Raw genomic sequence first — 25,102 nt, 5'->3', positions numbered from 1 at the left:
CTGACCAGGAATCAGTGCTATTGATGATCATCTGGTATTTTTCTTCAGCTTATTTGGGGCCTGACATACTCAACAGCAGACTATTGAGTAGCTGAAGAAAGACAGATGTAAATTACAGTGTAATTAGGTTCATATGTCACTATGACAGGCAACTGAGTAAACCTCTGTGTTATTGCACACTTAGCCAGAAAAGTCAGAAAGCTGTTTATTCCATTTCTTAGGCCTTGAAGAGCCAGATTCTTTTCTTTGGTGACGGATACCTATTTGCCAGTGCTTCAGAGGAGCTTCTAGGGGTGTAAATGCAAAGCCTTTTAGATGTCAAGAGAAGTCACCAGATGAGATGGCTTCATGTGTTTAGATGGCATTCAAGGCAACTTCTATAAATAATTCATATCTATTATGGGAGATACAAAAATTAGTATGTGATAGTTAAATAATTATAATTTAGGCACTACCTTCCCCCCCCTGCCCCAATAAGAGCATCTCATTGTGCAAAATGATTTGGTGGTATCCAGAAGGTCTGAAGCAGGGTGATGAGGAGTTAGGACTAACTTTGGGTCTTGTGATGGGAATTCCCATTTGCCATGGAGTCAGCTTTGTGAGGATGTGGGTATTATCTCACCCGTAGGACTGGGAGAACAGAATATCATACTGAGGAAAAGGCAGTCGTAAGCAAAGACAGAAAACCTAGGTAGGAGCCCTAGATCTGCAGTTTGCTTGTTTTCTGATGTCAAGTTGGTTCTAGAGCTTCATTGAGCCTTAGTTATCTCATCTGCAAAATGCAGATGCACTAATTCTTATATCACGTGGAATTGTTGCTATGTGCAAATGAAATAATGTTAAGAAACCGCAAAACTTCATCAAGTGTTGGCCATCACCTTGGCTCTACAATGTATGCAATTCTGGCGAGATTATAAGTAATAACTTCATTCAAGTTTGCTTGAAACTATTACTTGAATGAAAGATTTTCTTCTTTGATCTTTTATTAAGTCAGTGTTCTGTTTTGTCACATGCTTTTTCTGCATTTTTTGATACTCATATGATTTTTTCTTTTTTTGATCTGTTAATATGGTGGATTACGTGGACTGGTTTTTCACATTTTGAACCAGCTTTGCATCCTGTAACTAGCTTTTCTTGGTTATAATATATCATTGTTTTTATACTATATGTTAAATTATATTCACTAATACTTTGTTGAAGATTTCTGTATCTGTATTCATGAGGGAGATTGATCTGTAGGTTTTAGGGGTTATTCTTTTGGTTTTGTTGCTATTTTGTTACAGTCTTTGGCATTGGTTATGCAGTATGCTAGCTTCATAAATTTAATTGGGAAGTTTCCTCCTCTTCTGTTTGGTGAATGAGATTGTATAGAACTAGTGCTAAACATTTGGTAGAATTCACCAGGAAAACTGTCTAGGTCTGAAGAGATCTTTTAGGGTGTTTTTTTTCTTCCTTTTTTTTTGTTGTTGATAAAGTATACATAACATAGAACTTGCCATTCTGTGGGTTGAGGCTATAACTCAGTGTTAGAGCATGCACGAGTCCCTTGGTTCAATCCCCAGCTTTAAAAAAAAAAAAAGATCCCTCGGGCCCAGGGTTGTGGCTCAGTGGTAGAGCACTTGCCTAGCATGTGTGAGGCACTGGGTTCTATCTCTGGCACCACATAAAAATAAACAAAAAATAAAGGTATTGTGTTCATCTATGACTAAAAAAAAACATTAAAAAGAGCCCCTTATCCATTTTTAAATATGCAATTCAGTGGCATTAAGTACATCCATATTTTTACAAAGCCATGATTACCTTCATGAACCAGAGCTCTTTCCATCTTGCAAAACTGAAACTGTACCCATTAAAGAATCATACTACTCTCTCCCTTTATCCAGCTTCTGACAATCATGATTCCATTTTTGTCTCCATAAATAATTTTGAGTTTTCAGAGTACCTTATATAAGTGTAATCACAGAAAATCTTTTTGATTGATTTATTTTTCTTAATATAATGTTTTCAAGTTTCATCTACATTGTAGCTTGTCAGAATTTTGTTATATGTATATGCCATATTTTTCTTATCCATTAATTTCTCCATGGACAGAAATTTTAAATTTCTTTAGAAAGCTTTAAAATTATAAATTCATATTCCTTAATAGGGCTACTCAAATTATTTATTTCATCTTAGATGTATTGCAGTAGTTATATTTTTTAAAGGAATTTGTTCATTTAATAGAACTTGTCAAACTTCTTCATGCAGAAGTTCTTGGCTTTTCCTTTATTATCCTTTTGAAATCTGTAGGGTCCATAGTGATTCCCTATTTCGTTCCTGATATTAGTAACTTGTATCTTCTCTTTTATCCTTTGCCCATCTAGTAGCTAAAGATTTGTCCATTTCATTATCTTTGCAAACAACCAGTTCTTTGTTTTACTCTTCACTTTATTGTTTTTCAGTTTTATTTTTGTGGTTTTCTACTGTTTATTATTTTCTTCCTGCTGATTGCTTTGGGTTTATTTTGCTTTCTTTTTCTAGGTTCATGTGGTGGGAGTTTAGATTCATGATTCATCCATCCTCATTTCTAAATTTTTAAAATTTAGTGCTTGTAAATTTCCTTCTCAGCACTGATTTAACTATGTCCCACAAACGTCGATGTGTTGTATTTTCATTATTTTCATTTTCATTAATTCATTGTTCTTTTGAGACTTCCTTTTTTACCCATAGAATCTTTTTTTTTTTTTTTTTTTTTTTAGCAGTTAGTTGTTTAATACCTAAGTGTTTGGAGATTTTACCGTTGTTATCTTTCTGTTAGTCATTTCTAGTTTGAACCCATGGGGGTTACAGAACACATTCTATAGGCTTCAATTCTTTTAAGTTTGAATAGGTTTGTTTTATATGGTCTGTCTTGTTCTGTGGTCTTTCTTGTTATATGCTCTGTGAGCACTTGTAAAGAGTGTATTCTGCAGTTGTTGGGTGGAATGTTCTATAAATGATGATTAGGGCCTGTTGATTGGTAGTGTTGAGTTCTTTTCTGTCCTCACTGATTCTGTTGATAACAGTTTCTTATTTTTTAATTTTTATTATTTAAATTTTTTTTTTTTTAATTTGCAACAGCAGAATGTATGTTGACATATCGTTTGTACCTGGAGAACTAATTCCCATTCTTGTGGTGGTCCGTTCTTGTGGAGTTACATTGGTTGTGTATCCATGTATGAACACAGAAAAGATATGTCTGAGTCATTCTACTGTCTTTCCCATTCCCATCCTCCCTCTTTTCCCCCTGGGGAATCCAGTGAACCTCCTCTTCCTCTACCCAACCCTGTCCCATCCTGTTGTGAGTCAGCATCCACATGTGAGAGAGAACATTTGGCCCTTGGTTTTTGGAATTGGCTTATTTCACTTAGCATGACAGCTTCCAGTTCCATCCATTTGCCAGCAAATGCCATAATTTCATTATTCTTTATGGCTGGGTAATATTCCATTGTGTATATGTACCACTGTTGATGAAAATTTCAACCAATTGTTGAAAGAAGGGAGCTGAAACCTCCAACTTTAATTTTTAATTTGTTTATTATTCCTTTTATTGTATCAGTTTTATTTCACATGCTTTGTAGCTCTGGTGTTTCATACACACACATTTTCCTGTTTTGAATTCCTATGTCTTCTTTGGACGGAACCTGTTATCATTAGTGTGTTAGTCATCTTTGTAATCACTGTGACAAAATACTTGAGAAAACCAACTTGAAGGAGGAAAGATTTATTTTGGCTCACCATTGTTCTGGGCCTGTGGTGAGTAGGTGTCCATCATGGTGGAAGGACATGGTATGGCGAAGCTGCCCACTTGTTTGTTAGGTGGGAAACAGTAAGAGAGTGAGAGGGAGGATGGAGACATGATATTCCTAGTAACCCACTTCCTCTAACTAGTCTCCATCTCTTAAAGTTTCCACCACCTCCCAGTAGTGCCATTGCTATTAATCCTTCAGTGGATTCATCCATTGATGAGGTCAGAGTCCTTGTGATCCAATCACTTCCCATCCATTGGCAGCCATGCCCGTTAATACATGAGCCTGTGTGGGACGTTCCAGATCCAAATCATAACAGTTAGGTAGTATCCCTCTGTATCTCTGGTTATTTGCTTTTTCCTGCAGTTTACTTTATCTGATATTAATACAGCAATTTCTGCTTTCTTTTGATAAATGATTATATAATATATCATCTTACTTTCAATCTTCCTGTATTGTTAAATTTAAAATGAGTTTCTGGTAGATGGCGTATAATTGAATCATGTTTTCTAATCCACTCTTCTGTTCTCCACCTTTGGTTTATTTAGACCATTGGCTTTTAATGTAATTATTGACGTATTAGGGTTGAAGTCTGCCGTTTTATTTTTTGTCATTGTTTTCTCTTTTATGATGCTGGGGATTGAACCCAGGGATGTACAAGTACTTGGCAAGCACTCTACCCCTGAGCTGTACCCCCAGCCGTGGTCTTGCTATGTGGCCCAGGCTGATCTTGAATTCTGGAGCTCAAGGGATTCTCCTGCTTTAGCCTTCCAAGTGGCTAGGACTCTAGCCGTTGGCCGTCGTCATTTTCTTACCTTTCAGTGGGTAACCTGAACATTTTTTAGAAATTTCTTTTGATTGATTGATAGTGGTTTTTTTTTTTAGCGTTTCTCTTTGTATAACTTTTTTAGTGGTTGTTTTAGGTGCTACGTGATAGATCTGTTGAACTATCACAGCCTACTGCTACTGGCATTTTACCAGTTCACTTGAAGTCTTACTTCCTGTTCAGCTTCCTCTATTTATAATACATTTGTCTTAAATATTTCATCTATATCCATTTAGAATCAGGTCAGTTTTAGATTTTTTTTTTGCTTTATCCTCAAGCATAATTTAGGAAAAAAACGAAAAGCCTATTGCTTTTGTCTATGTTTTTGCTTGCATTTGCCTATATTTTTGCTTACTGTGTTCTTTCTTCCTTCCTGAGTTTCCAAGATTTCTTCTTTTCTTTCATATTTTGAGAAATTCCTTCAGAGTAGATCTATTGGCAACAACTTCTTTTTGTGTCCTCTCAGAATATCTTCATTTTCTCTTTCATTCCTGAAAGATACTTGTGCTGGGTATAGGATTTCAGTTTTATCAGCCCTTTTCTTTCAGCACTTGAAAAATACTTTTCCATTTCCTTCTGGATTCCATGTTTTCTAATGAGAAAACCACTGACATTTGAATTCCTTTTCTTTGTCTGTTGTTTCTCTCTTGCTGCTTTCACAATGTTTCGTCTTTCATTTTAATTACATCGTGTCACAGTGTGAATTTCTTTGACTTTATCCTTTTTTGGCTCCACTCATCTTCTGAGTCTTCAGGCTTATGTGTTTTTCCAAATATGGGAAGTTTCCTAACTGTTTTTAATTCAGTACTTTCTAACCACTCCTTCCCTCTTCTTCCAGGATTCTATGACATGAATATTAGTTTGTTGTTGTTGTTGTTGTTGTTATAGTCTCTAAGTGTCTGTTCAATTTCTTCTTAAAAAATCTTTGCAGATGGGGCTGGGATTGTGGCTCAGCGGTAGAGCGCTCGCCTAGCACAGTCAGGACCCGGGTTCGATCCTCAGCACCACATAAAAATAAACTCATTGTGTTGTGTCCATCTACACCTAAAAAATAAATATTAAAAAAAATCTTTGCAGATAATCCTAAAATCTCTATCATATAGGTATTGGCATCTATTGATTGCTATTTTTTTATTAATGTGAATGTACTTCATACCATTGAACTGTGTGTGGGGGGGTTATTTCTCATATATATGAAAATGGTTGGGTTGGTGAATTTTTCTTGTTTGCACAATATCATCTGGATTCCGCTGACCCCAAAGTTCATTAAATTTGAGATCTTCCTGCTTCTTGGTATGATAAGTTATTTTAATTGAAGCCAGAATATTTTTATATTGTATTATGAGGCTCTGGATTGTATCAAATCCCTCTGATTTAAGTTTTTTTTGACATGAATTTGTTTGGGGAGGGATGAGCATCACCATATTACTGCTTAGGTGGAGTTAGAAACTGTGGGTCTCCACTGAGTTTCATTCTTTTTTGTTATTAAGCATGATTTATGGACAGGGGTGGGAGATCCAGCTCTCCACCTGGTTTCCTTTGATAGCACAGTGGGGGTGACCCTGTTCTCAGCAGCAGTGAAGATCCCATCTCTCCACCTGGGATTTGCTGTTATGGGTGGAGGTGGGGCCCCAGTGTATTCTGTCTCGTGTGGCTGAACAGGCTTTTGTTGGCACTCCTTTTTTCTTTTTTGGGGGGTGGGGGCTGTGACTATCCATGTTTTCAGGTTGCTGCCTCCTTCAGCTCCAACTCTGGATAGATGCAGCAGTAAGATACCAGAGAAGCTCAGCAGTGTGTTGTTCTGTGAGCCATGAGCTCTCTGTGCAGCTCGCCTTCTCTCCACCTCTCAGAGTCTTCTGTTTGTTTTCTGTCTACACTCAACAGGAGTAATGGGGAAAAGTATGTCTACTTCAGCTCCCAGAAGCAGAAGTCCTGGATCTTTCATTTTTAGTCAGCTTGGTTTTTTAAGCTCAATATTTTATGAACATGCCACACCACTTAACAAACCAGAAGGATCCCCAGCCACCTGCAGGAAGCACTTGCTTCCAGGATTTATGTAAGAGGAAAAGAGTCTGCCGTGTGCTTGGGCACTTTATGCATAATTTCACTTAATCCTCAGAAGAATGCCACCAGGAGGGTATTATTAACCCTGATTTATAGAGGGGGAGAACTGAGGTTCAGAGAAATGAAGTAACTTGTTCCAGATCACACAGCTAGTGGTCGGCAGAGTTAGGTCTCGAAGTCAACTCTGCTCACGTTGTTTCCCCATCACATGCCTCAGGAAGCTTGTTAGCTCAATGAGGACAGAGGTGATCTTTTGGGGCTACCTCTGAATGCCTTGCCTAGGAAATCCATACCACTCCAAGGCAGTTTTCAGGTGGATGGAACATTCATATTGTGGTTATGTGTGTAAGCATAGTTATAGAAGAGTCCCACACTTAACGTAGGTAGTTAATAAATATCTGCGGGATCAAATCAGTGAAAGATTCTACAATATTGACCTTTCCTGGTATTGCTATTTAAGCCATGCCCTGATATCATGCACTGATTACATAAATGAATAAATACCTACAAGATCACAATTAAAGCAACTCATTGGTGCACTTTATAGGAATGCTGGCTTTGGGGGTAAGGAGATATTTCCTTTTTTTTCTATTTTTAAAAATTTGTTCTTTTTAGATAGACGTGACAGTAAACATATTTTGACATGCATGAAGTATAACTTTCTATTCTTGTCCTTGCATGTGCTGTGGAGTTACACTGGTCGTGTATTCATATATGGATATGGGAAGTTGTGTCTGATTCATTCTACTGTCTTTTCTATTCCTATCCCTTCCCTTCATCCCTTTTTATCTTATCCAGTGAACGTCTGTTCTTCCTGTTGCCCCTTCTTGTGTGTAAGCATCTGCATATCAGAAAGAACATTTGGTCTTTGGTGTTTTGGGGATCTGCTTATTAAAGAGTTATTTCTTTTAGAGCCTAAAACATTTCCTGCAGAATATCCAGATAATTTTATTTTAGTTTGGAAAAATCCGTTGACTCTGTTTAAAATAAATAAGCTGATAGTAATTGTAGTAGACAATCATTTCTGAGCCAGGCATTTCAACCTCTATTTTAGTGTGAAACATGTTGTTGTGGCAGATTATTTTCTAAGGCGCTCTATACATTAATGGGTTTAGATCTATTTCCTGTCACTGCAATTTGACTTTAAGAAATAATCTTGAATCTCTCTTTTCCCTCCCTTTTGCTCTTTCCCTATTTTTTTTCTCTCTCAATATTTGGCAATACTTGAATTCTCTGGAAGTTTTCAACTTTTAGACGGCTCTGAATAATTCAAATTTAATCTTACGTTTATTCTTTTTCAAGTTAAAAATATAGCACCTTTTTTTTTTAATCTTTATGACCCACAAGAGTTTTGGTTACAAGATAGTGATTGAAAAGAATGCAAAAGGAAATGCAATATGTGATGTATTATTTATTGAAAATGTGGATGGAATTACATATATGATGAATGTGTCTTATTCTCAAATTTTAATAATACCTAATCCCTGTTGAGTTAGGAGGAAGAGCCTAACATTGCAAGTGTCCTTTCAGGGGCCAGGCACTGTGCTGACCTTTCACTGTTTCCCTTTCAGGTATTATTATACCTGAAACTGGAGGTCATGGAAGTTAAATAGTTATAGTGATAAAGCTGGAATTGAACCTAAACCTGTGCTGTTCCAGGGATACTGGCCCTATATCATGTCCAGAACCAAAGGCATTAAACTAATCTCTTGAATTCTAAACCAGAGTTATTAAAAATTCATTTCCTAGGTTAGTGCCAACTGGATTCCTTCTATTCATGAGTCATCATTCATCTAGCTATTTATTTTATTCCTTCCTTCTAGTCCAGAGTTTTATAATTCTGACTGCAAATCAGAATCACCTGAAGAGCTTTTTGAAAACATAAATGCCAAGCCCTATTCCCCAGAGATTCTTAAAATTGTCCTGGGGTGGGGCCCAGGAAGCTAATTTGAAAGTTTCCAAGGGATTTTGATGTACAGCCAGGGTTGACATGTTATAGTCTCCTTGCTTCCCTGCTCTCTTACATCACCCCCTCTAATGGTTAGCCTGATGTGTCTGCTTGACTGGGTTATGAGGTACCCATTTTGTCAAACATTATCCTGGGTGTGTGCCTGGATGGTATTAACATTTGGATGGGTAGACTGAGTAATACAAACCTCTCTCCCTCATGTCGATGGACCTCATGCAAACCTTCCAAGACCTAAGTAGAAGAAACAAACCGACCCTCCTTCAAATAAGAGGGACTCCTCTTGCCTGATTGCCTTTAAGCTGAGAAGTGGATGCTTCCTGCCCTCAAGCTCAAACATTAGCCATTCTTAGGTCTTGGGTCCCTTGGATTTCAGAGTGGAACTCAAACCATCAACTCTCCCTGTTGCTGACTGCAGGTCTTTGAATATGTGCCCCTCCTTAATCACATAAGTCAGTTTCTTATAACGAATCTCTTTTTCTGTGTTCATGCAATCTGTTGGTTCTGTTTCTTTGGCGAACCCTGACTAACATACTTGCTTTTTAAACTAAGACTTCTAGATGTTTTCCATTTCATATTTAATATCTCCAGAGATATCATTAAAGAAAGTTCCTTTAAAATGGGGGACACCTCACTGAGGCTCTGCCTCAACCCTGACACTGGGTAGATGCAACTCAGCCTGAAAAAGCTCAGATTTCTACCCCCATGTTTCCCTCAGCCATATCCAGCCTGACTCAAGCTCCCTGCCTACCCATAAGCTCAAGGAAAGCGTTATCTTGCTACAGAGTCACAGCCTTGCTGAGATGGTCCAGTCCCAGGAAGAGCAACTGAGGAAGGACATATGTCTTCTGTTCAATCACACTGTCCATCCGTCCCTTATGTCTGGGGTTAGTCTACTCAAGGTGCTAGTCAGATGGCCAAAGCTGATGTTGGCGTCTGGAACCCAGCACTGATTAAGGAGGTGATTACAACAAAGACAAGAGGAAGGGGAACCAAAGCGGGATGCAAGCTAGTCCTAGAGAACACTGAGAGTTGGGCTGGGAATATAGCTCAGTTGGTAAAATGCTTGCCTTGCATGCACAAGGCCCTGGGTTCAGTCCCCAGCACCACACACACACACACACACACACACACACAAAAATGAGCACTGAGGGTTTTAGGTATGTGCTTGATGCCACTCCAAGGGGCAAGTAGGCAGCAAGAGAAGGGGGCAAGGTCAAAAGCCCACAATATTGATGTAGACAGAAGAGACTAGGATGGGGGTAGGATGAGAAGATGGGAAGATAAATCACAAGTCTCATATCTCTGACTCATTTGTATTGATTGCCAGCCACGTGGCCATGAATGGATCATTCCTAGTCAGAAAGCTTGTGTTGGGGTGGCAGATTTTTTTATTGAATTTATATAGTCTCATCCCCAGTCTCATTTAAAATTCATGTGTGGTTCTGTTTTGTCTTTTGAATATTTTGTTTTATTCAGTGATACAAGTTCATGACTTTGTGAAAAAAAAGCCTGGGTTACAACCCCCTAAGCCAGCTCCCCATAAATTGCTACCACATTGATAATATCTTTAGTTATAGGAAATAGAATGTTAGCATTCTGTATGGCTAAAGTAAATCTTAATTCATTCTAGTGTCTTGGAAATAGGCAGAGGAATTATATTCCTGTTTTAACGTGTGCTTTTTCTCTCTCCCTCTCTCTCTTTTTTGACTACATATTTCCAAACTTGGGAAAAAAATGCTCCTCAACAAACAAAACCACAGGGATTATTTCAGTTCAAGAAAATAAACATATTTCAAGGGATCAGAAGATATCACCCAAGTTCATGTTGCAATGCTTTCGTCACTATTACACCAGCATGGTGGTGGTATCCTGTGTGAAGATAAAAGCATCAGGGGCTCTGTTTCCTGCTTCATTTTTCTGATGGTTTTAGAGATCTTCATTTTGCCCAAATAAAATAAATAAACGAGGAATACATTTGAGAAAAAAGGAAGATGTCCTGGTTTGGAGGTTTGGATTTCTTCCATTTCCAAAGCAGCCAAAGAAAACCTCTCCCAATCCTTTTTCTAGTACCACAGGGACATGAGAAGAAACAGCCAGACATCCCTGATTCATGTTCGCTTGGCTCCAGGAGAATCAGAGGCTGCTGACGACCTGGTAAAATTAGCTCTGGAGACAGTAGGAGACATTTGAGAGGATTATTTTTCTCTTACTTTTGCCCAAATCAAATCATTTCCTCAGTTCTACAGTTTGGTTAGCTAATGAAGATACAACTCAATACTAATCAACCCCATAGGTCTCTGGAAAAGAAATTCCCCAAAGAAATGAGATCGGGTGTGTTTTTGTTTTTTGAGTTTTTCTTTTTTTAAAGTCAAAGCCATCTTTTTTCAGAAAGTTGGATAGTGAAGGGGCCCTAGAAAGAAAAGCAAATACCCCTAACAGAGTGTAGTGTGCTTAGTGCATTTTTGTGTATTGTTGACGGTTCCCATTCAGGGCTATCTGTGTTCTGTGTAGTAAAAATGGGGCCAGTGGGTGCTGCTGGCCTGGGTTTTCATCACTCTCAGCATCAACTTCTTGTCTTTTATAGTTACCTCGTGTTCACCAGTTCATAGATCTACTTATCACAACACCCAAAAGGGTTTTTCTGTCCACCTCACACCCCGCCCCACCACCAGCAGTTTTATGAAGACAACAAAAACATTTGTTGGAAGGGACTAAACACACCCTGAGATAAGTAAGGATCATATGCAGTTTGTTCACATGCACGCAGAACACACCAAGAAGAAGACAAGGTGGTTTTGGTTGGTGGCCACTTGACTCTCACTGAGCAGCCACCACCCTTAGCCAGAGGCACTGTGGTTCCTTTGAGTCTTTTCTATCATGATCTGGTTCCACTGAATGTGGTTTGCACTTCTTAAGCTTCAGGAGCTTTAATAAGCTCTTCCTTCATAGCTCTTAGTCTTTGTTTCTTAATAACCTCAAGAGCCGAGTATGGACAGCCTTCTTAGCAGGATTAGCATTCCTATGGGTGCTAAGATCACAGGTGGGAAGTTGAAAGCCCCCTTTAAGGGCAGAGTGACTTAATCCTTGAAGCAGAAGTGACTGTGGATGGCTCCTTGTCAGGAACAAGAAATGGTGACTTCCTATGAACACTTGAGACCTTCCCTGCAAAGACGTGGGGTAACTTAGACCTCGGCTGCTTAATCAATTCAAGCTCAGTTTTGTGTACTTCCAGCGCGTATGCACACATCCACCTCCCCGACAGGATGCTCCAGAGCACACACTTGAAGGTGAGGAACAAACTTTCACTATGTGTATGGGGAGGGGCCGTAGGCAGATGGAGAAGGGAACCAGCCACCCAAGTGGCCTTAAGTCAGCTACTGCTAAGACCTTGCATTATGTAAAGGTCAAACATCTCCCATGGTGGGACCTCTCCTGTAACTAAGCACATTTATCTGTTAAAAGTAGCATGCTTCATAAGTTGTATTGCAATTTTACTCTGCCATGTTCAAATGAAAGAATCACACAAACTAGAATGGGGTGGGTTTCCGGAGGTTATTGAATAGTCCCACAGCCTCATTTTATAGGTGAGGCTACAGAAACCATGAGAATGCCGTGGCCAGACTCAGAGATCATTGATTATGTCTCATAGTGTCTTGTCCTTCCTGCTGTCTTAGAATGGAGGTCTTTGGTAGAGCCAAACTCCCCTTAAGCTAAAAGCCTTCTGCAAGACCTCTTGGGTCTTCTTGTAATCCAGCTGTTTTTCACCAGGGGCCTACTTAGGAAGTGTGGCATGATAGGAGGTCACCAGTACCATGCTCCTAGAACTATATTCAAGCAAGCTTTTCAACATATTCCCTTGGGGTATTTCTTAAACTATCTCTGAGGATGGTAGCCCAACCTCATAAATGAGAACACTGAGATGCCAGGAGGATGCACAGTCAATCCAAGGCCAGAGCTGGTGGAACCCTTGCCAGTTATATTTCAAGACTTTTAGTCTTAGGACAAGTCCTTGGTGACAATTAGAAAGTATCTTTTCTGATTACAATAAATGAGTAACCAAGAAGCTAAGGAGTGTTTGGTCTTTTGAGAACCTGGTTAGTTTCTGTTGGAATAAGTTGAATCCCTCTAAGGAAGCCAAATGGCACTGTAATCTCTTTATTTTGGGTGGTGCTAGGATTGAACCAGGGTCTTGCACATGCTAGGCAAGTGCTCTACCACTCTGAGCTACGCCCCCAGCCTTTTTAAAATTTAGTTTGAGACAGGATCTCACTAAGTTTTGCAGGTTGGATTTGAACTTGTGTTCCTGATCTTCCTTTTTCCTTTCTAGGTTTTTTTGAATGTTGTTGTTGTTGGTGTTTTTTTGGTACTGGGGATTGAACCCAGGGTCACTTTACACTTTACTACTGAGCTCCTTCTCCTTCCCCATCCCTTTTTTGATTTTTTAAAAAATTTTGAGACAGGATCCTGTCAAGTTGCTTAGGGCCTTACTAACTTGCTGAGGCTGGCCTTAAACTAATGATTCACTTGCCCCAGTCTCCTGAGTTGGTGGGATTACAGGCACATGCCACCATGCCTAGCTGAGAAATTCTTTAAAAGACCAGCCAGTATGAGTGGTTACAGATCTGAAAAATTATAATGCAAATAAAAATATTTCATTTCACTCATGAATAATTAATTTTAGATTCCTAAATCCTAAGAAGGTTACAGCAAACATCTGAGTACAGATACATGGACAACAGTGTATGTAGCTCCAAGGTGAGAATTCATGGTCCTGAAGATGCTCATGTAAAGGGCAAAAGGTCTACCTTCCCTCCAACTCTTGCCTTCAACTTCCTAATGAGATTGCACCCGTGAGATTGGTATTCCCATGGAGAAAAATCACAAAGGGGAAAAAGTTCATTAATTAATCTGGACTTGTTTTCATTAGGGATAAAGAATGCATCTTACCAAAATAAGGGAAGAAAGTTTATTTTTCAGGAAGCTGGACCAAATGTTCCCAGATGCTGCTTTGCTCCAAAACTCAGGGAAAGAAGGTTTAGACCTCTTCTTTAAAGGAGAAAAAAAGAAAACCACACACTCAAATTGTTATTTCTTAAAACAGAATAACAAACCCTCCAAAATAGTAAATGTTACCAGAACAATAATAAATAATGGCACACATGCCCATCCTAAAAAACACAGTTAGTCACGTCCTAACATCGCATAACCCACAACCATGTGCTCAGGCATTTCTGTGATGATTGGCGACACATTCTGACAGTCATAAACATCTATCACAGATTTAAGTATGCGTTTCAGGATTCCAGAGCCACAGACAGCTGGTTGTTGACCATCAGTGACATACCGAGTGTTCCTGAGATCTCTGCAAGGATCTCCGGGTTTGCACAATACAGCTGAAATACTACTTGGTGTAGGAAAGTACCTGTGGTGAAATAACCATTCAGGAAGCCTAATAAAGAAGAAAGGAAATGTGCCATTTAAAGCTGAAATTGCTTTACCGAGGCATACGTGAAATACAACAGCCTTTCCACACCAGAGGAGTAATAGCTCATTTCCCCTGCATGCCCTGGGCCCTCTTTTCTCTTAAGTTTTATTACATGTTTAAGAATACATTATTGGTAATTCCCAGTGCATGAACTTCTGACAGCCTAAAAGGATCTGTTTACCCTAGAAACTGTTGAACACGCAATTGGCATGAGTCAGACCAGATCTCGGTTCATTTTTCAGAGCATGCTGGTGCTTTGCTATCCAGTACTCAGAAGTTATCCAGACTAGAATTTTTCTGGACCCTTTTCATCTCCTAAATACCCACTGGCCACTGGAAGTTTGGAGTCTTATTCCTCCCTTGGAACATCGGCAGATATACACTGGGGACAAATGGAGATGAAAGGACTAACCGTTTATACTAAGAGAAAGCTGAAAGTCCTTGCTAAAATAGTGACATAGGATTTTCTATATACTCTGAATAAATAGAGCCTCTTCAGCCACTCTACCCCCATACACCCCCAAACCCTCCCTTTAACAAGGGTTGCTTAAGGGTTGAACCAAGGACTGGGGCCCATTATAGGTTGGGCCAGTCCCAAGCACACCATGAAGCAGGTGAAAAAAAAAAAACCAAAAATAATTCCCAGCGCTCTACCACAGTCCTTACCACACATCTGTCCCTAGCCCCTTCCTTTGGCAATGGTTGTGGTTGGGGAGGAAATGAGCCCCTATTCCTGGTAAGCACTCAGCATCAATCCCAAACTTAACAACTCTACAGAACTGACAACTGATAATACCCCCAAAAAGATAGTTTCTTGCCAGAGCATCTTCATTTTAACGTAGTTGAAAATTCAGGCACACAACCTGCCAGAGAGACTTAGAGAAAACTTCAGATGAGGGGTGAGACCATGTGTGTTCCATTCCTCAGCATGTTCCCAGTGCATGATGCTTAAAAAGAGGCCAATAAATAATTGCTAAATGGGTGAGTAACTCAGTGAATGACACAATATGGAAGGCAGAGCATGGCCCGGCTTTAGACTGGTCCTCTGTTTGATGGGGAAGGATTCCCACCAGCTGGAGGAACGCGTGCACGGTCCCAAAGCTGCCCGCTGGACAGTGATGAGAAGTACCCTTTCTGATTAGTCACTTTTTCAGCTGCTCTCCATCCCTGTTTCCCCTTCACCCCACGTGCTAAGTCTCTGGGGCTGCTGGTACCCCTCACAGGCCTCTTCAGTTCTGTCTAGGGTAGGAGCATTCAGCATTTAGCCTGATACCAGCACCGTGGACAGTCTTTTCAGGCTCAGATACTGCTGTGCATTTTCTGAATAGTATTTCAAGTTTGGGGTTTTTGTGTGTGTCTGTGTGTATATTGTTTTTTTGTTGGTTTTGCTTTTTAAACAGTGCCTTGAGCTGCTGACAGAGTAGCCTGGTGTACTTGGGTGGCCCTGAAATGCTTTGCATTATTTGGACCCACGCTGCTGTATTATATTGGTAACAAGATCAGAGGAATTTGGTTGTGTTTAGGTTAGGATTTGGGTCTGGATTACAACACATAGACCATCTTTTAATCCTTTCTTCCCTTCTTGTACTATTTAAGTCCGTGGTCACTTACAATCAGTATATAAACATCTCCAAGGAGCGCGAAAAGAAGCAGCATGTGGAAAGCAAGGTCAAAGCTGTTGGCTCACACATTTCCCCCAAGAAGAGCCTGGAGATTTAAGCTGTCTCAGCCCATGTCTTCAGTTGCTTTCAGTAACCGTTTTCTCCTTCTTCTCTACATAAGGACTGACTTCTTTGAACTTCATTACGGATGCCACTGAAGCCAATAGGTCCATGTTATGAGCTCGTACTTCCACGGTTGGGTCTTCCTTTCCCACCCTGAGATTTTCCTATGATCCAGCCTGCGCCTGTCAGTGACCCACTCCGTCTCACAGGTCCCCTTTCTCCATCAGGGACCGCCAAATGTAAGGAGCTGCTCTTTCTCTCCAAGGGAAGCTCATGCAAAGAGAGAAGACCAGGGTCAAAAGGGCTGATGGTTTTCAAGGACTGGAGAAACAGCCCCAGAACATCCTTCACTGGCAACATTGGAGAAAAGCGCTGATCTCGTGTTTTCTACCCTAGAAGTGGTGTAAGGGGGAATTTGCCGCTAGTTCTTTTCAACATGATGGCGGTTGCTTTTCTTGGATAAAGTCTCAAAATCTCTCTCAAACTAGAACTGTGACCTTTGGTGTTGAAAAGGTATCTAACGAGAATGGATTGGCACAATTCACTGAAGGTGTTCAGAATGTAGATATTACTATAGCTAAACAGTGGCAGTGGGGGCTAATGGGGAGAGAAAAAAACCACATCCCTCCAATATATTTCAGTTTTGATGTTGTGTGCAAAGGGCCTGTAGAATGAAGATGTGTGAAGATGAAGTCTGCTTTTTTGTTAGTTTGTTCCGTAGAAAATTAAGTCATAGATCTTCCTTCCCTATAGAAGTATTAAAGACACTGGACATATTTAGTATCTGTAATTAACCTTTCCTTTTTGAGGAGTGTTGTAAACCAGAAAAGTACATGGATGTCAAACTAGTTGTGAAACTATCATTTGCTGGCAGCTCCCAAACCCATTGCATTTTTTCCTGGCTGGGTGACTAGTGTTAACCCTAACTGAGTGGGCCAACCTTTAGTCTTTTGTCTCCAAGTTCTAAAACTCAAGGGCACGGAGTATACTGTGCCTGGTTACTTCTGCCTGGTTAAATGCATTGACCAGGTATCTTCAGTTTTAACCTAAATGAAATGCACCGTGTCTTAAAAAGATGCCTGGGAAGGAAACATGGGTTAAAGACAGTACTGATGATATAAACCCCAGAAAACCAAATGTCAGGGCTGGGGTTGGTGCTCAGTGGTAGAGAGCTTGCCCAGCATGTGTGAGGTAATGGGTTGAATTCTCAGCACTGCATATAAATAAATAAATAAATAATAAGATCCATTGACAACTAAAAGTTGTATTTTAAGAAAACAAAAAACCCAAATGACAACAAGGTCGAGTCAGCACTTCGGCCCAGCCTCCCCAACTCTTTGCCAGTTACTATTACAAGGTAAAACTAGCCCTGGTATAATATGATTGGCCAAGCGGTTGGCCAAAACAAAAATAAAAACAACCCAACCCTTCAGAATTTTGAACAATTGTACTTGAGAATCAGGATGAACTTTCACATCTGTAATTTATAAAAAAAAAAAAATCACTCAAAGTTTATTCTGTGTCTCAAATTATTAAGTAATGATAACTTCCTGTGTAGATCATTCGTAAGCTAACAAATAAATAATAGATAAAATAAGGAACTTAGGGATACGCAGTCAGGTTTCTACATCCACAGGTTCTATGTCCCTGGATTCAGTCAACCCCAGGCTTCAAACATTGAAGGGGACAAAATGGTGTCTGAAACCAAATACATTCAGACTTTTTTCTTGTCATTATTCCCTGAAGAGTATAATATGACATATATTTGCACAGCTTTTACATTGGATTAGGTATGATAAGTAATCTAGAGATGACTTAAAATATACAGGAGGACATGCACTGGCTATCTACAAATACTATGCCATTTTATTTATGGAATGAGCATCCAAGGTTTTTGGTTTCCACTGGGGGTGGAGGTCCTGGAACCAGTTCCCCCATAGATACCAAGGGATGACTATATTTTATGCCAGAATAAATAAATTAAGGCATGTGTGTCATACATGTTCAAAATGCTTGGAACCCACTACTTTAGGGAGTGACATCAGCTGGGGTTGATGTTCAAGGGGTGGTGGCCTCAGAGGGCAGGTCTACGTGCAGACAAAGTCTGAAGGGATGAGAGAAGCCACAGGTGAGAAGTAAAGACTATGGAGGACCTATTGAACTAACCAGGAGTGCAGAAAATCTCCATTTAAGAAATGCATAGAATTAAAGACCTAATTAAATTAATTCAAAAAGTGGAAAGACTCACCAAAGCAACAAGTCCTGAGTAGAAGCTGGTTCTAAAGACAACCAAGTATAGTAGTCCTTCCATCTCTGCAGGGGCACACTCCAAGACTCCTAATGGATGTCAGAAACTGTGGATAGTACTAAATCCTATAATACTGTTTTTCTCTACATTCATACCTAAGAGGAACTTTACCTTTTCACCTGAAGCCCCTTTCTGCTTCTCTTTAGCATATCTGAATTACCAGCATCTCCATTCTTGCCCTTTGGGGGCCATGATTAAATAAAATAACAGTTCCTTGACCACATGCACTGTGACACTGTAACAGTCAATCTGATAACCAAGTCAGCTACTAAGTGATTAATAGGCAGGTAATATATACAGGGTGGATACACTGGGCAAAGGGATAATGGATGTCCAGGCAAGAATGAATGGGACAGTGGAACATATTATCATGCTGCTCAGAACAGTGCATAATTTTAAATGTTTATTTCTGGAACTTTCACCCATGTAATATTTTCAGAATGCAGGAAACTGAAATTGCAGAAAAGGAAACTGGTTAAGGGAGAGGGTTCTTGTATCACAAGCTCATTTGACTGGATGGCTGTGAGGGATGCATTAATGGGGTCTATGTATATAAATAACTCGTGCCAACCTCCCCCAACCTGCCCTCTGTGTGGTCACATTCCAATGATACAGACAAAGTGGGTTTTGATTCAAACCTTTGGCCTCTTGCATTTTACACATCCAAGTGCGACCTCCTTCATTTAAGGCAGACTTTAGAATTTTTCCCACATTTAAAAACTTTTGGAAAAAGAAGACCTATGGGCAGGGTAACTGTGTTAACTGTGCAGGTTTTGCTTTGCAGAAAGTCTCTCAGGGGTTGATCTGTATGAAGGGGGAACTTTCCCATATCTTACCCAAAGACACCTGTGTTCATTGGCCAGGATGATGAATTTGCCATGAATTTTAGCAGAATAGAGCCAAAACCAGAGAAAAGATCAGACAGACTGAAAAATTTTCACTTTTCCATTCCAACGTGGAATGTGATTTGTGTAGGCCTAATTGAAGTGGGTTCATGTGGCTAGAGAGCCACTTAGTTAAGTTAGTAGGTTGTACAGGCCCAGATTAGCAGGTTCAGAGTCATTAGAGATGTCAAATCATTTTGGGTGGCGGAGAGAAGCCCAATGTAAAAGGTGTCTTGTAATGACCAAGACCCATCCCTGATTTGGAGAAAGGAGGAGCACATCAATTTTGTGTTGTGACCAGGACTTTTTGAATTGTTGCATAAATTCCATTTGTTTCTTGTCTATTACTGGCTGCCCCTCTTTCCCGAACACACCTGCTTTGGGGTCTTCACTATTCCCCACTGGCTAAGAAGGAGAGCGTCAGTTGGAACTTAGGCTGGGAAGTAACAGAAGATGTTTTGATCAATTTTTTTTTTTCTGCTGTGATTAAAGGACCTGACCAGAACAATTATAGAGGAGGAAGAGTTTATTTGAGGGCTCACAGTTTCAGAGGTCTTAGTCCATAGAAGGCCAGCTCCATTCCTCAGGGCTTGAGGTGGGGGTGAACATCACGGTAGAAAGAGTGTGGCACAGGGAAACAGCTCACATCACAGTGGTCAGGAAGCAGAGAGACTCCACTTGTCATTTATATATATAATCTCCATCCCAAAGCCACGCCCCCAATGCCCACCTCCTCCAGCCACACTCCACCAATTCAGTTACCGCTCAGTTAATCCCTATCAGGAGATTAATTCACTGATTGGGTTAAGACTCCTACAACCCCATCATTTCTCCTTTGAACCTTCTTGCATTGTCTCCCATATGAGCTTTTGGGGGACACTTCCCATCCAACCATAACAGGAGAGCTCACGGGAGGCTGACAAGGGCATCGTTTCCATTTACCAAGCTGGCAGTAAAGGCAGCACCAAGAACCCAGATCAGCTCCCAGGCAGCTCCCCGAGATCACACTGTGTGCTCTGGGCCACGGAGGGCCTGTAAATTGCATGGTAATGGCTGGTGCCTCAGCAGGAAGAAACATGTGCTTTGAGTTTTCCAAATGAGTCAGATGCATGCTGCGAGATAAATGCTGATAGCAAGCAGATGTGAGATGTGCTTTTCAAGAGTGACAGAGGGGGAACCGGGGATTGGCATCTTCCACACTGTTTCAGACAATGGACTGACACTTGCTGGGGCCTGCTCCCTTAACAAGAAACATGGGGTGGTGGGTGATTCCCTCTGCCCCCGCCTTCTTTCTTTCCATAAGAAGAAGAATACATTTTTAAACCTTAAATGTAAACGTGTTCTGGCTCCAATTTGTCGGCTGACTGTAATCACCTCGGAACTTATATAAACTCTAGGTAAGTAATTTCCCCGAGTATAGTACCCTCTTGGAATGTATGTGCTATGAACTCAGCTTAAACTTTTAACCTCACATTTTTCTGGAAAGGATTATTATCTATGTTTTTATTGTTTAAAAAGGCAGTCAGAAACTCAAGAATGTGAGTGCGCTCAGTGGTTGAGCTAGTACACCGTCCTGAGGCTTCCCCTGTGCTGTGTGTGCCTGGGCAGTATGGATCACTTGGTCCCCTAAGAACAGGATGAAAGGATCCTGTGTGCCAGGATTAAGACTGCAAGGTGTCTGCACAGTGTCTCATACCCGTGATCCCACCAACGTGGGAGGCTGAGGCAGGAGGATTGCAAATTCCAAAAAAGAAAAAGGGCTGGGGGTGTAGCTCAGTGATAGAGCACACGTGGGCTCCATCCCCAGTACTAGGTGGGGAAAAAAGACAAAGCATCAAGACTTTTGCCTTCCTTGGGACTCTCCCGACTGAATTGTGAACTGTTGAGAGGGCACCGTGTCCCTGCTACTCACCTACAAAAATTACCAGTGTCTTTTAGCTGATCCACACCATGTGCCGGTTGCCAAGAGACATTTATAACACCTTCATCAGTGGAGCATGAGGTCTGGCCCTGGATTGCTGCTGTCTTCTTATGCTTGGCTTCCATTTGCCTCAACTGTTTCCTCCAGGCACTGGGTCCACAGAAGTTAGGCTTTCCCAGAGGCCAAGCTTGAAGGTCGAACATCTCTTTGCAACTCTAGCATCTATCCTTGTATCCATTAATCACTTGCTCAACCATTTTTTTATTCTTTTTTTGCGAAGGGGTTACTGGGGATTGAACTCAGGGGCACTCAACCACTAAGCCACATCCCCAGCCCTGTTTTGTATCTTATTTAGAGACAGGGTCTCACTGAGTTGCTTAGTGCCTCGCCCTTGCTGAGGCTGGCTTTGAACTTGGATATCCTCCTGCCTCAGCCTCCTGAGCTACTGGGATTACAGGTGTGTGCCACAGCACCTGGCCACGTGCTCAAGCTTGAAATGAGTGTGTTAAGCCATCAGTACCAGGTTGGGTTATTGATTTTGTGTTTTTTTTTTTTTTTTTAACTGAGTTGACATCAGTATGGAAACCAGGAGACTGGCTACTTCTCCCAGAAGCTTCCCATTAGTTGTACTTAGATTTTGTTTGTTGACTACCAAGAGGCAGCTGCGTGGGATAACAGGAAGTACCCTGGGCCTAGAGTCAAGTACTGGTTCTGCTGCCAACGTGTGAGCCTCAGGCAAGTCAGGGTGTCTGACATGGCTTCGGAGCATCCATTTGTGAAAGGAAGGTATGGGGCTCAATGTCCTTCCTGTTAAAATGGTAATAACTCCATTAATTTTACTGTGAGGTTTTAAAGAAAAGTAACATCAAAGCAAGATGCAAAAATGGGAAACCTTCAAGGTGGAAAGTTGCAGCTTATTGTATTGAACTTCCTCTGCAATCAATGCCCTTCTGAGATAGTTTGAAATCTGCTGCTGTAAACACGACGGTGGCCAATTTCATCTTCTATGATATCATCCAGTGAATATTTTGGATTCTTGAACAAATCAGAAACACACTCTTCTTTTGCTGAAAGGCGATGATACGAGGCCCTAGGGAGCCTGTGACCGCAACATTTCAACCCCAGCATTTGGAAAATTGATTGACTGACGGGTATCTAGGGTTAACTTTCCTCCAGATTTATGTGTGTGTGCACTTGTCCTTCCCCCAGAACCAGGGTACCTCCATCCTTCTTTCTGAGCTCCTCTCTTTTCACCTATGGGATCACAAAAACAGAATGAGGCCCAATTTTTATATTTCTGTCTTCATTTGATTGTTGTGCTGGTGGTGTTGACCCCGTTGACGAGCAACAGCCACAATCTAACCAACTATAAAACGCTGCGATGCAGATGTTGTAGAACAAAGGCATCTCCACATTCCTGTCTCCAGAAAAAAAGTTTAAGGATTGGGACCTACTCTAAGGAAGGACTGATGTGGCCCAGGTGTCCCCAATTCAGCCAGACACCACTACCTCAAGGGATCATCTCACAGGGCCTGTGTGAATACCGAAACACATTGTTAATCAACTTTGGTAACAAACAGCCTCCTGGGGGTTTCTTGAATTGGTGCTGGTGCAGGAGTATTCACTGAGTCAGTTAATTTCACAGAAACTTGTTGAGAGCTTCTTACTCTAGACCTGGAACGGAGGTAGAGGGATATGTGGAAGTGCATTGTCTAGAAGAAACTTTCTCATTTAGCAGCAGAGGACACAAATGTGTACACAGACTATGGAAGGTAATCAGCAATATGTGGCCAGGGTGCATGGAAAGCTACACAGAAATAGGAGCCGTGAATTCTTTCCGGATTTCCCTTGGCTAAAAGACAGGCAAAGAGTGATCCTGGCAGAGGAATATGCATAGGCATAAGTAGATGCAGAACCACATAGAAGTACATGACGTATTCCATGACACAGCCGAGGAGCTCTGAGGGTCAGTGTGATTGGATCACAGATTCATGGTAGAGTGCAGAAGATGACTGGAAAGGCAGGTTGGGATCTGGAAGATCTGTATGCAGTGTATAAATACACACATGCTCTCAAAAGATTCAGGGGAACTGAGACAAACACATAGTACATGAAGAAGAAATCTCTGTGTTGTATACCTTACATATATACAATAAAAATTTAAAAAAGAAATTTCAAGGGTAAAAAAAAAACTCCTGAGATGAAAATGATATAAGACCATGAACAGTTACTTTATATATAGTTCATGTACAATTGTTAGAATTGGGAAGAAAATTTGACCTTGAGCTTCCTAGATACAAAAGCAAAAAGGTGAAATAGGAATTCATTGTACCTGTTATGGTGGGGGAGGGAGCCAGTTATTCAAAAGAAACAGACTTCTTCTGGAATGAAAGGTCAAGGGAAATTTCTCCACTGATTTTTTTTATTAAAAGCTCAATGCGGGATACAGTGAAAATATCTTCAATGCTAGCAGTTTTTATAGGACTGTTTTTTGTAATGCCCCTCAGCGCAAGCCAATGGCACACTGCCAAAGTGTAATTCAGTAAAAGCAGCTCTACACAGGGCCAGAACCATTCAGCCTACGCCTGCTTTTTGATGGTTTGGCTTGACGTGTGGATACAATTTAGGATATCTAGAGGAAGAGATTTTCTTCATGTCTTCTAGGCAATCATCCATGAATACTATTTCATGCAACAGGCTCTCAGAAAGTATTAGCAGGCAGTGAACTTAAGCTTCTCTTCACTGGCAAAGAACCTAAGAACAAAGGAGATTGAAACTTGGGTTATGTAACAAAGAAAAAAAAATTTTTTTCCAAAGAGGTTTAACCATGGAAGGAAGTAATTGATCATTCTGGACCAATAGTACAACCCCAAGGCTCAGCACCAGGACTGCGCTGTTAGTGAAAATCCCTGACCTGAGAGCATGTGTCTCGCTGTCAACTCTAGCTAAAGGTGGGTCTGTGAAAGTCCTCATTTTTTACAGATAAAGCTGTGGGCTGAGCATCTTTTTAAGACTTACCCCTTTTCCTTAGTAGCTAAAGCAAATTGTGAGAAGCACAGACCTAATTTCAAAAACCTGATTTGTGTGCACGTGTGTGTTATTTTGCTTTGTTTTTGATTTGCAAGGCTGTGGCATTCACCTGAATGCGAGTGTACGTTTTGTCAAACACAAGTGACAGCCCACAGATTTATATAATGTAGTGAAATTAATAATAAACTAGACTCCCATCATTTCCAACAAGTATCTAACTTAAACCTCATAAACATTTTGCAGCAGACTGACTGAGTATCCCATCATTCAGATGAGAAAACTAAGGCTTTAGCAAGTTGGTGTGGATGTAGAGGGAAGAACCAGGCTTGTAACTCGGGTCTTTTGATTTTAGTACACTTGGTTTTCTACCTTCCCAGGCCTACCTGACTCATCCAAAGGATTGGTGAATTGTAGGTCCTGATAATCATGCTGAGCAGCCACTAGTGTACATCTTTGAAAAATTCCAAACACGGTAGGCAGGAAAGGCTCCCTGCAGTTAACTTAGGAAGAAACTTCCATCTGATAGGCAGGAATGCTCCCGTGATGCTCTGTTCATGGGACAAGTACCTCTGGTTCTGGACCCCAGATAAGCACTGGCCATAAACAACCCAAGGATTTATTCTTTCCACTTTCTGTTAACCAAACATACAAAGCAGGTCAGCACATATGAGTGTGTGGGTGTTCTCAGCCGGATGCAAGACTAGTTTTACCAACATTGTAGAAATTCCATATACCTGTTGATATACTTTGGCTAGATCTTCCCACAAGCAATTCCTCATTGTAATTATAAGGATGAACTTGAACTCTGTATGTTGTAATGATTGCTTTTCTAAGTACTATACCGCAGTAAAAATAACTCGTTGTCACCTCCTGTCTACATTGTCATCAAACCTCTGACGAGCTAACTTGTTTCTAGTTACTTTGGCCTACAGTAGAAAATGAGTGGGGACAGTATTGTTTTTTTCTTGGTTATCCCTGAAATTCAAAGATGAGGTAAATTCAGACATGGATGTTTCTGCTGTCAAGGTGCACTGAATTATGAACTCATATCCAAAAGCCAGGACTCTTCCTCCCAATCAACAGGAATATATATCCAGATATATATATATATGTCTCTTATACAC

At 40.7% G+C, this 25,102-nt stretch overlaps 1 protein-coding gene across 1 annotated transcript in view; it reads left to right on the top strand.

Moving 5' to 3' along the window:
• Colec12 (collectin subfamily member 12) overlaps window positions 1-25,102 on the top strand; it is a 184,393-nt gene that overhangs the window by 85,539 nt on the left and 73,752 nt on the right. The gene's annotated exons all lie outside the window — the stretch shown is intronic.

The sequence above is a fragment of the Marmota marmota genome, unplaced genomic scaffold, assembly GCF_001458135.2.
Source record: "Marmota marmota marmota unplaced genomic scaffold, marMar, whole genome shotgun sequence".
NCBI classification, from domain to species: Eukaryota; Metazoa; Chordata; class Mammalia; order Rodentia; family Sciuridae; genus Marmota; species Marmota marmota.
The sequence above is the reverse complement of the archived record's forward strand: the minus strand, read 5'-3'. Positions and strand labels throughout refer to the sequence as shown.